At 41.0% G+C, this 13,244-nt stretch overlaps 1 long non-coding RNA gene across 1 annotated transcript; it reads right to left on the bottom strand.

Annotated features, from left to right (window-relative positions):
• Positions 1 to 5,562: 5,562 nt before the first annotated feature.
• LOC143641804 (uncharacterized) lies at positions 5,563 to 12,591 on the bottom strand. The gene is made up of 4 exons (XR_013155497.1): positions 12,209 to 12,591; positions 11,245 to 11,310; positions 10,090 to 10,167; positions 5,563 to 6,966 (listed from the first exon to the last, which is right to left on the bottom strand). It is a non-coding gene; the product is annotated as an uncharacterized LOC143641804 (long non-coding RNA).
• Positions 12,592 to 13,244: the final 653 nt, after the last annotated feature.

Here is a 13,244-nt window from a genome sequence, read left to right as displayed (position 1 = left end):
TATCTGGACTGTTTATCTACATACTATTGGGGGCTCTACAATAATTCTTATAAACACATTTTATACAACAGTAGATCAAAACAAGTTGGGGAGAGAAAGAAGCTAACAACAGTTTTTGAAAGATGAAAAGCTTAAAATAGTAGTAGTTACAAACTTTTGATAAATTAAGGTAAAAGATGAATCAAAAGTTTCTATCTTAAGTAGGTGAAATCAGAGAAGAGAAAAAGCAGATTGCATAGCACATACTTCTCTGACACCTGTCGTCTCTAAAACCACTCAGAACATTTTTATTAAAATTAATTTAAATTAAATTTAATATATTTTTAAATATAAATTATATTATCATTTAATATAAATTAATCGAATTTAAATTTACTTTATTAATTAGTATTGTTTAAATTTCTTTTATTAATACTATTGTTTGATTTACATTTATTTTATTAACTGATATTGTTGATTAACTTGAATTATAGTATGATTTATATTTAAAAATTCATTAAATTTCATTTAAATTAATACAATTTAACAAAGTAAATTTAAATAATATAATATAGATTGAATTATTTAATATTTACTCTATAATTTAATATACATGTCAACAAAGTTAATTTTAATAAAAATGCTCTTAGTTGTTTTAGAAATTACAGGTGGCAGTGAAGTATTAGCTATATTATCTTCTTTTTTCTCCTCTTTGATTTTACCTAACTTAAGATAGAAACTTTTGGTTTATCTTTTGTTTCACTTTACAAAAATAAAAAAAAGGAAGACAAAACACCCAGTAGCTACCCATATCAGCTTTTCCTTTCTTATTTCTAAATTTCACCTTAACATTTACATTATTTTACCAAAATTAAGATGCCATCAGTTGTTAGGCATGAAGAAAATCACTGAGACAACAACTGGAAGATGCATCCCAAAGTCAGATTGGCTAAGTATTCAAAACATATAAATATCTGAGAACTGATGACCTCTGAGAGTAAAGTTTCCAACCTATGGAAAGTTTCCAAATGCTATGGAAAATGATGACATTTCTTTTTTTTGTGTTTTTAAGTTGAGAACCTTCTAAGTACCAAGGTACGTTCTCAGAAATTCTAGGTAACTCAAGTCTTGAAATTTCTTATTTTTCCTGTACTATAGAAAAAGGGACTCACAATTCCTTGAGCTCTGCTAGCATTTTAGTGACAGGAAAAACTTCAATGATGCATAGTTTTTTGTTTGCATTCAATGTCTACCGATCTTACATACTTTGGGAAGGGTCACAAGCCACAGACCTTATGCCTTCTGCTCTATTTCGAAGCTTCCAGCATCAGTTGCAACAATTCTAGGAAACACTGGGAATACTCTATGGTACAAAATGCACAATTAATTTTTTTTGAAACCATCCCTAAGACATGAGTCATTAGGTGGCTTTCTTGTTCTAAGTATATTTACTGAATTATTATTAAATGATAACATGTTAAGCCAAAATGAAAAATGGAAGCACATGCTTCACATCAGAGCAAGGAAGAAGGAAGAAGGTCTGATGTGTGGTAAAATGCATGAACATGCAAATATTATCCAGCCTTCTGAAGTCTAATTTTCTCGCTTTATAATTTATTTTTTGGAGGTTACATTCTTGCATGATATGCCTGGAACAACTTTTGGGGGGATACAATCAGAAATTCAGCACTAAAATCTGCCTTCCTGCAACATAACATGGCTAACTCCTGAGAAGAATATCAAAGTATATATTTTGCTTCGACGTGCCAAATTACTTGGAATCTTCTTCCAATAGACTTCACATGGTTGGGAAAAGCAGAGTTCAGATTTGTCAGGAGAGATTTTTATGTATTCTGCTCACTCCATTGTGTCTAGGTGAGCCTTTGGGTTTCAATGCCTGGAAACACACTTCTTATATTTCAGAATTGAAGAGCTCTTGGAAACAGCGACCTCACTGCATGCTTGAGAAAAACATGTTATATAGGTAGCCAGAAAATTACAAAGATTAATATAGATTCAAGATTTTTAAGACAGGGGTTTAATGGAGAAAACAGCAAGAGAGCCTTAGAAATTTCATACTCCCTGCATTCTTAGGAAAAGCTTCTATGTTGTAAAGAAGATAACACCAAACAGAAAAGTTCCTAAGAAAATATTGTGCTTTCAGTTTCCTTGTCTCATAAATTTTATTAAAGTTTCATTAAAGACCCTGAATTTGCTAGCCTTTTTATTAAATACTTATTTGAGATATTCTATTAATGTCTATCCCTGGATTTGATTTGGTCTCACATTAATGTCGCTCCCTGTGACAAAGGGTACACGGGAGGCAGGCAGGATCAGCCTGTCCTCTCCAAGGCACCAGCTGTGGGAACCACCCTCTGACAGAGGTAGTGAAGCACACTAGCTTCTCCTGGGCTGAGCTAGAGGGTAAGTATCTCAACCTGGCCTGCCACCCAACCTGGCCCACAATCACACTGAGTCGGGAGAGGAGACAACCAAGAAGGTGCAACAGTCTCAACTTTATTTTGTCAGGGACAAGTTTATATAGTGATAGAAGGAGGGAGTAGGAAGAGACAGTAGGAAGAACAAAGAAGGGGCAGGTACGTCGCTATCACTAAGGGGCCTAGGAAGATTTCAGATTCAACCATTAGGCAGCACGAAGGTCAAAAGCCCATGCAGAGGCTAAAAGCCTGCGAACACCAATCCAGCCAGGTCATGTATACGGAAATGCTCTGGAAGAACCCATGAGGCCACCTCAGCCACCAACCAATAATGGCCTCGGTCCCAAGAGAGGTAAAAGGTTCCAACAATTAAAATGTGTCTACTTTTTATGAGCACAGATGAAATAGTATTTGAGATGATTTATTGCAAACCTTTAGTGCCACAGTCCGGCTGCAGCAAAATAACCGGGGTGTGAGGAGCAACTTGTGTACATTGATACAGCAGGAGTGGGAGCTGTTTATTGTAGGACAGGAGGGGTATATATACATTCCACACAGCTTATCTTAATTAACATAAACTAGATACAGCAGTCAACCAATAAGGAATCTCCACACTTAAAGGCTCCCTGGCGTTCCTTCACAAACTACTCCCTCTGGCAAAATGCCAGGCGCCATCCTGACTTGTTTACAGACCCTAACACTTTAGTAGTTTATGGACATGGAGTGAGTATCAAATGATATAAAAAAATGGAGTTTTCTTTCATGTCTATCATAAGTCTTTGTTTCCTCAGTTGCTGGGGAGGAACATTAGGATGATTTGCTTAGAGTAAGAAAGACTAGACTGGACAGAAGGGACTGGAGCAGCTTTTCTGGTTAGCTTGTCCATTTGAAAAACTTTTATCTGGGACAGGCAAAATATAACAAAGACCAAAATCCATTGAACTGATCAAACCCTGCAACAGTTAACCAGAGTAGCTTCCTCTTCTCTGCCCCCAATTTTGGAGCAATGCACTGTAGGTGATACTTTGAATGATCCTTGGCACTGAGGAACTGTCATCCAGCAATTTATTTCCTTTTTTCATGTCCTTCTCAGGGATGATAATAAGTGATTTCCAGACATGAGGAGAGGGAGGAGTAAGAGAAGGTACTGGGAAATCTAATAACCCAAATTAGGTTATGTGAATGTACCAATGTGTAATAACAAAGGCCATTTTTTTGAACAATTGTAATGCACCAAACAATGATGTTACTAAAAGAAACAAAAAGAATAATATGATTTCTATAACTTCAAAATAATCTGATCTTTAGGAAAACTATTTTAAAAATAGTTTGTGCCTATCTATCGGACTTTTTACCTGTTTATCAAGGCTTAGTCTTATGAGGACATGGATTAAAAAAAAAAAAATCTTGTAAACTTAGCAGGGTGTGGTGACAGATTCCTTTAATTCCAGGGGTTCCAAGCCAGCCTCAGCAATTTACAGACACTCTGTAACAAAATAAAATAAATACAACTGGGAATGTGGCTCAGTGGTTAAGCATCCCTGGGTTTAATCCCATACCTAAACAAACAAACAAAAATCATATAAACAATCTTTTTTTAAACCTATGCAATTGAGATTGATCACAAAGTCATTCAAATCACCAGTGGCACAAACACATAATGAATTTGAATTTGAGTTTTAGATACCAATGAATCTTATGCAAAATGACTGTCCTAACAAAAAATGTGTGGACTTTCATCTGTGTATGTGCAGAGATTCATGTATCTTCGGGTCTATAAAGAAATTCAGTAACCTCATGAGGCAGTTTTTCAACAATCTAATTTCACAAGTGCTAATCTCTTGCTGTAATATATGGGCTAAAAATAACATTTCTAACTCCATATTCTACCTGTTATGGTTTCCTAGAGATGCTGAGTCTATGTAATCTTATTTAGTCAGCTTAGTAACTACTTTAAAAAACAATGACAACTCTGAAGGTATTTTAATTAGGGAACTGGTTGGAAATAGTGCTGTATCCTTCCTATCCTGGTAGAGCAAGAGAAAGAGGTTCAATTGTTGCTTCTAAAGACCTAAGTTGGATTCAGGCTTAGGAAGCCCTTTGATTTACTTCTCTAGCAGCCACGCTGAGAGTTTCCAAGTCATTTATGTGAAAGTAACAGTACTGAAATTTTGATATAAAGTCATTTTATCCTATGTTGTATGATGAGGAAGTAAGAAAGGAAGGAAAACACAGATGTCTGCTAAACATAAATACACATTTAAATGGGTCGTAACTGCACATGTGCCATTTGTGTTTTGGTTCCCTTGACCTGAAACCTTTCTGCTTGTAGAGATCAAGGAAGGATTTAGTAGGCTTCCGATCTACCTCGTCTCTGGCAGCACCACCACCATCTAGCGAGTGCCACGAGTGTGGGTGCGTCAGACTCTCCAGAGTGCTGTCCATCGAGGTCCACCTCACTGTTGGCTACTGAGTGCTGTCCCTGCCACCCGGATCTACTACTTCCATTACATTTAGAACTGTCAGTTGAGTGGTTGTGGCTCCCCCTGGAAGGTCTGGTCTCCAGAAAAGAGTTATTACAGAGCTCTCCCTGCATGCCGGGGCTCCCCTCACAACTCATTTCTCCAAGGTACACCTTCTGGACACTCCCAGTGTGGGCGAGTAGGTCTCACATGACAAATCCACTCCCATGCCGTGTTTCCTCAGCTCTCCCAGCTCAATCACCACAGGAGACTTCTGTGACCTTGACTGGTGTGGCGCCTTCTCCCACCCGCCAGCCAGCCAGCCGTTCTGCAGCAGTGGACACCCGTTCTGACACCTTCTACCTGGTGATAGAATCAGATCCCACAGGCTGAGGGCTGTGTCCCCCCCACACCCACCCACAATACACACTTCATTTGCTGCTCCCAGGCTCCAGGTTGCTTTTGATGTGTTTCTGACCCACAGCTGCCAATCAAGTTCCCACAACCTCACCTCAATTTCAGTTAATTTGCCCGAATGACTCACAGAACGCAGCAAAGCACGTTTACCAGTTTATTATAAAGGATGTAGATGGAGAGCCGCACAGGGCAAGGTGTGGAGAAGAGGGGCCGAGCTTCCACACCCACTCTGGCTCACCACTCTCCAGGGACTCCAGGTATCCAAAGCTCTCTGCGCGTCTATGGAGAACTCATTTCGTATGCGCGATTGATTGAATCCTTGGCCATTCATGATCCTGAAGTTGCCAAGGGACTTCCCGCCATTCATTGACTCGTTAACTTGGAAAGAGTCTATCACTTTGGAGAGTCTAAGTATGTTCAGAGTTTCAGGCCAGGAAACAAGAGAAAGACTAAATATACATTCCGTGGTATCACACCTTCCCATCTTCCAAAGCATTGAAATCCCTTCATCTACAGGAAACCCAAGGAGATGAGTGTTTTCAGTTCACAGTGGGCCTTTTTGATTCGTGTTCCAGCCAACCAACCAAGCACACCGTCAGCACTCTGCCCACTCTCTAAGCCGTGATGCTAAATCCAGAATCCCTTCTTGGGGGCCCACAGGAGTAAACTTGGCCAATCCAAGTTCACGTTCCTCCCCTAAGTATGCCCATTCCCACATTCATTCCCTGGTTTCCATCTCTGAAAAAAAAGGAAGTCATTCTTTTGCAGAATAGCACACCTCATCATGGATCACGCTTGGTACCTTTCTCTGGGGACTTGAGGAACCAGAACTAGTTACAAGCCTAGAAGCCAAGAGAGATGGCAGTGGTCCTGAGGAGAATCCCTAGGGTCTTACAGGTGGGCACCTGAAGAGGTCATTACCATGCTCTCTCAGAGGAACTGGCAAGGTTGACCCACTTGGGGTGGGAAGGTCCTGTCCCAGGGGTTGGGGAAGCTGCTTCTGCTGGAAGCGGGGCAAATAATTCCACCAGCAAAGACTCATCAGAATTTAGGGGCTTGAGATCCCCAGCGTCATCAGGGTCTTCCCATACATTCCCATCCCAACTGGAAATGTCCTCTTCCTTCTTAATCAAGGCCCTCACTGAAACTGTGGCCCCTTCACCCAGCTGGGAGTTCAACTTGCTTGTAATTCATCCAAACCCCTCCAACGTCAGTCAGTTGGGCCTGCTATTTATTATTGATTTCTTTTCTTTTTTTTTTTTTCTGTGCACTGGTTGGACAGGTGGGCTTCATGCTGAAAGCCAAAGGGGCACAGTGTAACCTCTGTCTTTGACTAGTGCCCACATGGCTAGCTCTAGGCCCACAGAGCAGGACTTCTCCCTGCCAGCTCCACATTCTTTCCACTCCTCTGGGCTGGCAGGTTCTCAGAGCACAAGGCCTGGAGGCATGCCAGCTCCTGCCAGACCAGGAAGACACACCCCAAAAGGAAGGACCCAGAAAAGAGTTCAATCAGGGAGGGTGTCATCAAGTCAGGATCTGATTGCCGCAAGATGGTTATTCTTGGTTTCAAAAATCTCAATCCAACAAGTACTTGTTGAGCTCCTTTCAGGGTGAGCACTCTCCTAAGTGCCACCAATCCATTCAGAACACAAGGATGTTCCAGGGGTGTCCTATGTGATGGGGAAGATAGGTGCACAAATAATCACACTTCCAAGTTCACGTTTATTTTCCCTTATTCAAAGCTTTGGTAAATGAGGTTACTTAGAGAGCCTGTACTAAGACCATTTAGGGTCAATTGTCTAACAGGGAATCCTACAGTGGAAAAATAAAATGTACATTTCAGGGTTGCACAGAAACTTTGTTACAGCCTGATTTGGTCCTGATTGTACCACTTGCCCCACCTGGTGGCCATTTGTTTGAACTGCAGAATCAGTTCTCCAGCAGAGGCCCTCCTAAAAGAGTCTGCAAATCTTAATGTATTTTGATAGGTTAGCAAATGCCCTAGAGGACTATCTACTCACTGTTGAATGGGACATCTTCCTCACTTTGGAACACAGACAACCTATCCCTGGCATTCTGCCGATCTTGGTTGAAATTGTGAAAATGAATACATTCGGACTTAGATTTCAGTGAACTGATGTCTAAGGAGCAGGGTTTCCTTCATGTTTTCCAACCATGTTTTGGTGGACCAAACTAACCAGAGAGGGTCGAGGAGGAAAGGGGAGAGATGGGGGGAATTAAACCTAATAAAACACAAGCATTAAAAAACAACACCAAAAAAACCCTCAGAAATATTTCTGAAAGTGCTAAATCTGAAACAGCACAAAAAGTAAAATATATCATCCCAATATATAGGGAAGGAATGTATATAGAGATCCCACTTTTTAACTACTTTAGAATACTATATATTCACCTGATAAAAATATGTTTATTATGTACTTTATTTAAAATAAAGTGAATTATGAAGATTGTGTTGATTCTGAAAGCTTAAAATAACAATGTCATCATTAAGAGTTACCACTATTCCAGGAGGGGGTGAAACCAAAAAACTCAGTGGTTTGTTTGAGGTGGTTACGTGGAGGCGTCAGCAGTGGAGGCCAGGAGCTGGGGCACGGGGAGACCTCGCTTGCCCTGCAGAGTGTCAGCCTGTCTCCATTCTAGGATGTCGACATTTGATATTTTCTCCCCAAATTCAGCCTCAGGTCCTGTCTTCCAACCAAATAGCTGCATCCAATTCTCTTCAATAGACATTCTGAGGCTATGGACACTTAGGCTTGGCCTTACACCTCTTCCAGAAGCTAGCCCAAGGTCTCCCCAGTGCTAGCTCTGTGATGTGAGTTTGGTCCCTGAAGAGGGCTGATGGTATCTAGTAGGAGGACTGAAGAACCCTCTGGCAGGTGGCGGCCACTTTGACAAGGTGCTCATCAACGGGGTGAGTGAGCTGGTTAATTACACTAGTGGGCCTCACAGACCTGCCAGTCACTAAACAAAGCAGCCCATTCATGGAGTCGAGCCACGTGGTCTGCAAGACTCCACACTAAGGTTGGTTTCCTTCAGCTGGAAATTCCATGCAGTTCAGATTTCCAATTCCCATGACCCTAAGACTTCAGCCCAAAGTGAGGTCAAAAAGCAGCCAAGATTCTAGGTGGGAATGCATAATTCATACGTAAAACAAAGCCTTAGTAGAAAGAAGGAAGGAAATCATCTGAAAGGGGTGGGTTGACTGTAGGGTCTATCAAAATGTAGCAAATAGCACCCCCGAGTGCAGCCACCTACAAGAACTAAGATGGGAAACTTAAAGACGGGTAAAGGAGAAGGTTATTTTATTATGCAGCAGAAAAAATTATCTCATTGATAGATGACAGATGTGAAAGCTAAATCAGATGGGCTCACAGACAGAGCAGAGCAGAGAACTGAGGAGAAAAGAGAGCGTAGCACATTCATCCGTTCAGTCATTCTGTTCAGCATTTATGTGAATGCCAAGTCCTCTGCAAGGCAAGAGTGATGGCCAAGCCAGACAGTCTCTGTGTTTGTGGACTCTAGGCTCAGGCCCAGGGGAGACAGGGTGTGTATGCTTGAAATCTCCAAACTAACTGGAATTTGGTTCCTACAAATGCAACCAAAATAATATGCAGGAAAGGAGGTGGAGAGGCAGCTTCCTCCTCTGTGCTATTTGAGCATAGACCATGGAGTAGCTCCAGAGGGTAGGCAGGAGGTTGGCTATTCTTGCCTTTGGGGAGGGGACATGTGACAAGGTAGATACATTTCTTGGCTCTTGGTCCTTTGAATTTTAGTCACATGTATCTCTTACTTGTTTTCAAAAATGTGCAAACTGTAAAAAAGTCTAGCACTAGTAGAGATGGATTCATACACTTTGGGTAAGGTATTTTATTTGTTTTGGCAGAAAATAACTTAGAACCTGGTGTTTTCACCAAGGGCCACCAAGCTGCCTTATTTGGGGGACCACAGGGCAACCTCCTGTATTTAAGACTTTACTATTTCTTTGTACCTAAATTGTTGGTAAGCTATTTTAAATTCTTTTGTAGAGACTGGAAAAAAAACTAAATAAATAAAATCTTATTTAAACTTTCTAAAACATTCTCTATCATCACCAGAAATATAAATGTATTCTCATCCGAATCAAAGTCTGCTCCATATCTTTCTAAAGAAGTAGGGGATTCTCGCTCTTTCTCATTTCTTAGTTCTACTGTAATGATGGTATATGGTATATGTTTTATTTTTGATAATTATTTAATTATACCATATTCAAATTCTCCAGTTAAAATAGAATACTGACAGGCACCGTGGTAATGGAAAATGCTGAGAAACATTCATGGCATCAGGAACAGAGTTTTGCTCCACTGCCCTTTAAAGAGGCATGGAACCTTGGAACATCATTCTGGGAGGAACATGTCACTTGCTCTGGGGGTAGCAACAGTGAGGTTGCAGTGGCTCAGTTACTCACTGACTGATGGAAGGTGTCTTATAAAGAGATGGTTGGACTGACTCTCCTTGGGTGGGATTCTAAGTGATTTAAAATATATGGACCTTCATCTCAGATATAACCTCCAGAGATTTAAGTTATTTGCAAGTGACATCAAAAATTAGGCTACAGATCAACATATAGACTGGGCTGTGGCCACACTGAGTCTGCTTTGACACTGGTGTGCAGGAGCAACTGGACTTCACTATCCCAACTGAGCTATATCCCCAGCCCAGATCTCCTCCGTTGTCTCACTTGAAAGAACCATTCATAAGGATCCAACAAGATCACTTTTTCTTATTAAACTTACCATTCTAGGGCTGGGGGTATAGCTCAGTGGTAGACAACTTGCCTCACATGCATGGGGCCCTGGGTTTGATCCCCAGCACTGCAAAATAAATAAATAAATAAAATAAAAATTTACCACATTTTACAAAGGAAATCATAGTCTGTAAACTGAATTTGTTACTTAGAAATACATAAACATCAGGGATCTCCTGTTGTGCCATTGAATGAGACACAGTTGAGGGTCTCTAAGTTCCCTTCTCTTAGTACTAAGTATCTTTAATTTCTGAATTGTGTCCCTCCAAATTCATATAGTCAAGCTCTAACCCTCAGCACTCCAAAATGTGACTATTTAGAGATAGGGCCTTTAAAGATGTCTCTAAGTTGAAGCAGGGCCATTAGGGTGACCAATACACCCTGTGTCCTTGTAGGAAGGGGAATTTTGGGCAGACATGTGCATACCCAGAGGGAGGACCCTGTGAGGAGATGATGAGAAGATGACCTTCTAAGAGCCAAGGAGAGAAACCTCAGAACAAACCCTGCTGGTACCTCAGTCTTGGATTTCAAGCTTCTAGGACTGTGAAATAAATTTCTGCAATATCCAGGCAGTGGTATTTTGTTATAGCAGCTCTGACAGACTCATACACCTTCCAACACTAAAATTCATTGGTTGTAGAAACCCCTTTCCTAATGCAGTAAGTAGCACAAGAATATATTTTTACCTTCCTACTCATACACACAAAAATACATAATTATTTTTATCCAACTAAGAAACTACTTGAGAGTCCTGGCTGCACCTGGAATCTATGGGATCCATAAGGTTGTTCCCGGTTTAGATTGATACAGTATTATACCATCTTGGTACAGTCAGGATCCATTATAGGATCCTTTTGCCTTCAGGCTTGTTTTTGCAACTACTTCCACTAACAAGCAAGTAGGTGGAATAGCTTCAAGGAATGATAAAATATACAAATGTGTGTGATTGCATGGTAATTTCTGGAAATGACATTCCAATTTGATGTAAATGTATGAGGTATAAACAAGATAATATTCTTTGAGCAAACTCAATTGACCTTTTTTCCCTGCCTAAAAAAAAAAAAATAGATGTTTTCATATAGAATAGAAGGCAAAATATAAGAATAAAAATACTGCCAGTACAGTGGCACATTCATGTACTCACAGCACTCTGGAGGCTGAGGCAGGAGGATTGCAAGTTGGAGGTCATCTTTGGCAATTTGGTAAGACCCTGTCTCAAAAAAAAAAAAAAAAAAAAAAAAAAGAGAGAAAAGAAAAGAAAATGATTGGGGATGTAACTCAGCAGTAAAGTGCCCCTGGATTTAATTCATACTTCTATATAGTTCTATATCTGTGGTTTTTCTATCTGTTCTTAGGCTCCAAAGAGGGACCTCAAGAATCTCTAGTAAAATGAGAGATACCAGATTGGCTATGTAATTCATTTGGGCTTCAAGTAAGATTTTTTTAAATAAATGATTACATTGCTAAATAATTTGAATCATGAATGCTCCCTATTCATTCATTTATTCTGTCGATAAACACTTGCTGATGCCTATTGTGGCAGGCACTACGCCAGGGGACTCCCAGCTCCTCTGTTTAAGGGGAATCCACTCTCAGTCTGGCTTTGGGATAAAAGATGACCCAGCAATAATGCTTCTTTATTGTTAAGTGTTTTAAATGGAAGCTACTATTGGGATTATTTTACAGAGGGAAATGAACTGAGGAGGAGCAAGTAACTCTCCTTGCTCCTACATTTTAGGTTAAGGTGCAAGTCTGGCTAGAAGATGAGCAATGGGAACAGTGGTGGGGGGGGTGCCTTGTGTCCGCCATGCTTTCTCTTTTGCCTTTAGGCAGGTGCTAGTGGCGGGTGGAGCTTCCTGGAGGTGGGGAAAGGGAAGTGGTGCCAAGTTTCTTCTCAGGAAGTTTGATAGCAAAACTGATGGAATCAATTCTGATGTATCTGCTGCCCAGCAGCCTGGCATTCCTAACCATGTCACACTCGGCAAGGTAAGGTCTTTTAAAAAAAGACCCAAAGTTTGTGTATTTTGGCTACTGTCTTTCTATCAGGAACTCAGGAATGCTGGGGCCTACGTCATGTCTTTATTCTCTGCAGAGGGGGTCCCACTCACAGAAAGGAAGTCCTGTCTACGGAGAGGGATCTCACGCTGAGCTTCTGTCCTCATCTTCATTTTTGAATAAGAAAACAAAGATTGGAGAGGTTCCGTGATTTGCCCAAGGTCATGCAGCCTGAAGGTGGCTAACAGAAATTTAGTTGAAGAACACTGACTTGGGGTCCAGAGACATGGTCAGTGTTTTAGATCTGCCTGGGCAGCTGGTGAAGTCCACTTGTCAACTGGAAGTAGGAAGTTGGCTTCCCTGAGAGGTCCCTGAAGTTCTGTGCTGCTCTCTGATGGTGGGATGTGTGTCTGTCCATCACCACCTCCCAATGTCTCAAGGTATGGGAATTAGGACTACAGGTTAGTAATTTCCAGTGAGCTTTCATTTCTTTCCTGTAACTACAGACATAAGTACAATATAAGGGAATTATCAAAGTCCCTCAGTATTCCCAAACCTCCTTAAGCAATTTGTGCTGCTTAAATCCAAAATTAAGTCTGGCTTTGTTCTGGGCTGTTGGCAAGGTTCCTAATTACAAGACGATGGGGATCTCCTTATGTCTTACGGAACTGCGAGCTTTACCTGCGATTCATTTCAGAGTGTGGGCAAAGAGCTGGTGTTCCAAAGGCTGAACACTGGGTGTTGTAGATACTTTGGACTTCACGTCACCACCTGAAGCCACCTCCACATTTCTTTTGGTAACCTTCCTGGCAAAATTTCTGATCCTACAAATGGACCTGTTCCCCATCAGTAATGAGATTCAGCTTCCTGAATTACTGAATTTTCATGGTAACCCACCCATCCACCAAGAAGGGACAAAGAAAGAAAGAAATACACTCTCAGCATCTAAGCTGTTTATCAAACCTGGGTGAAGAAATGGATTTGTTTGGGTGAGGCAGCCACCATCCTCCATTCCCTGGAGTCCTGAGTGCCACCTGTCCTCAGCAACACCCTCCTCTTCTCCTGGGACTACCATGCTTTTAGCATCCGCTGTTCTTCCTAGTTTTACTGGTGGCAATTGGTGTTAATGCCCTATTCAGCTGACAGAAG

Source organism: Callospermophilus lateralis, chromosome 6 (assembly GCF_048772815.1).
Source record: "Callospermophilus lateralis isolate mCalLat2 chromosome 6, mCalLat2.hap1, whole genome shotgun sequence".
Taxonomy (NCBI): Eukaryota; Metazoa; Chordata; class Mammalia; order Rodentia; family Sciuridae; genus Callospermophilus; species Callospermophilus lateralis.
Note: the sequence above shows the minus strand (reverse complement) of the source record. Positions and strands in the feature narration are given on the sequence as shown.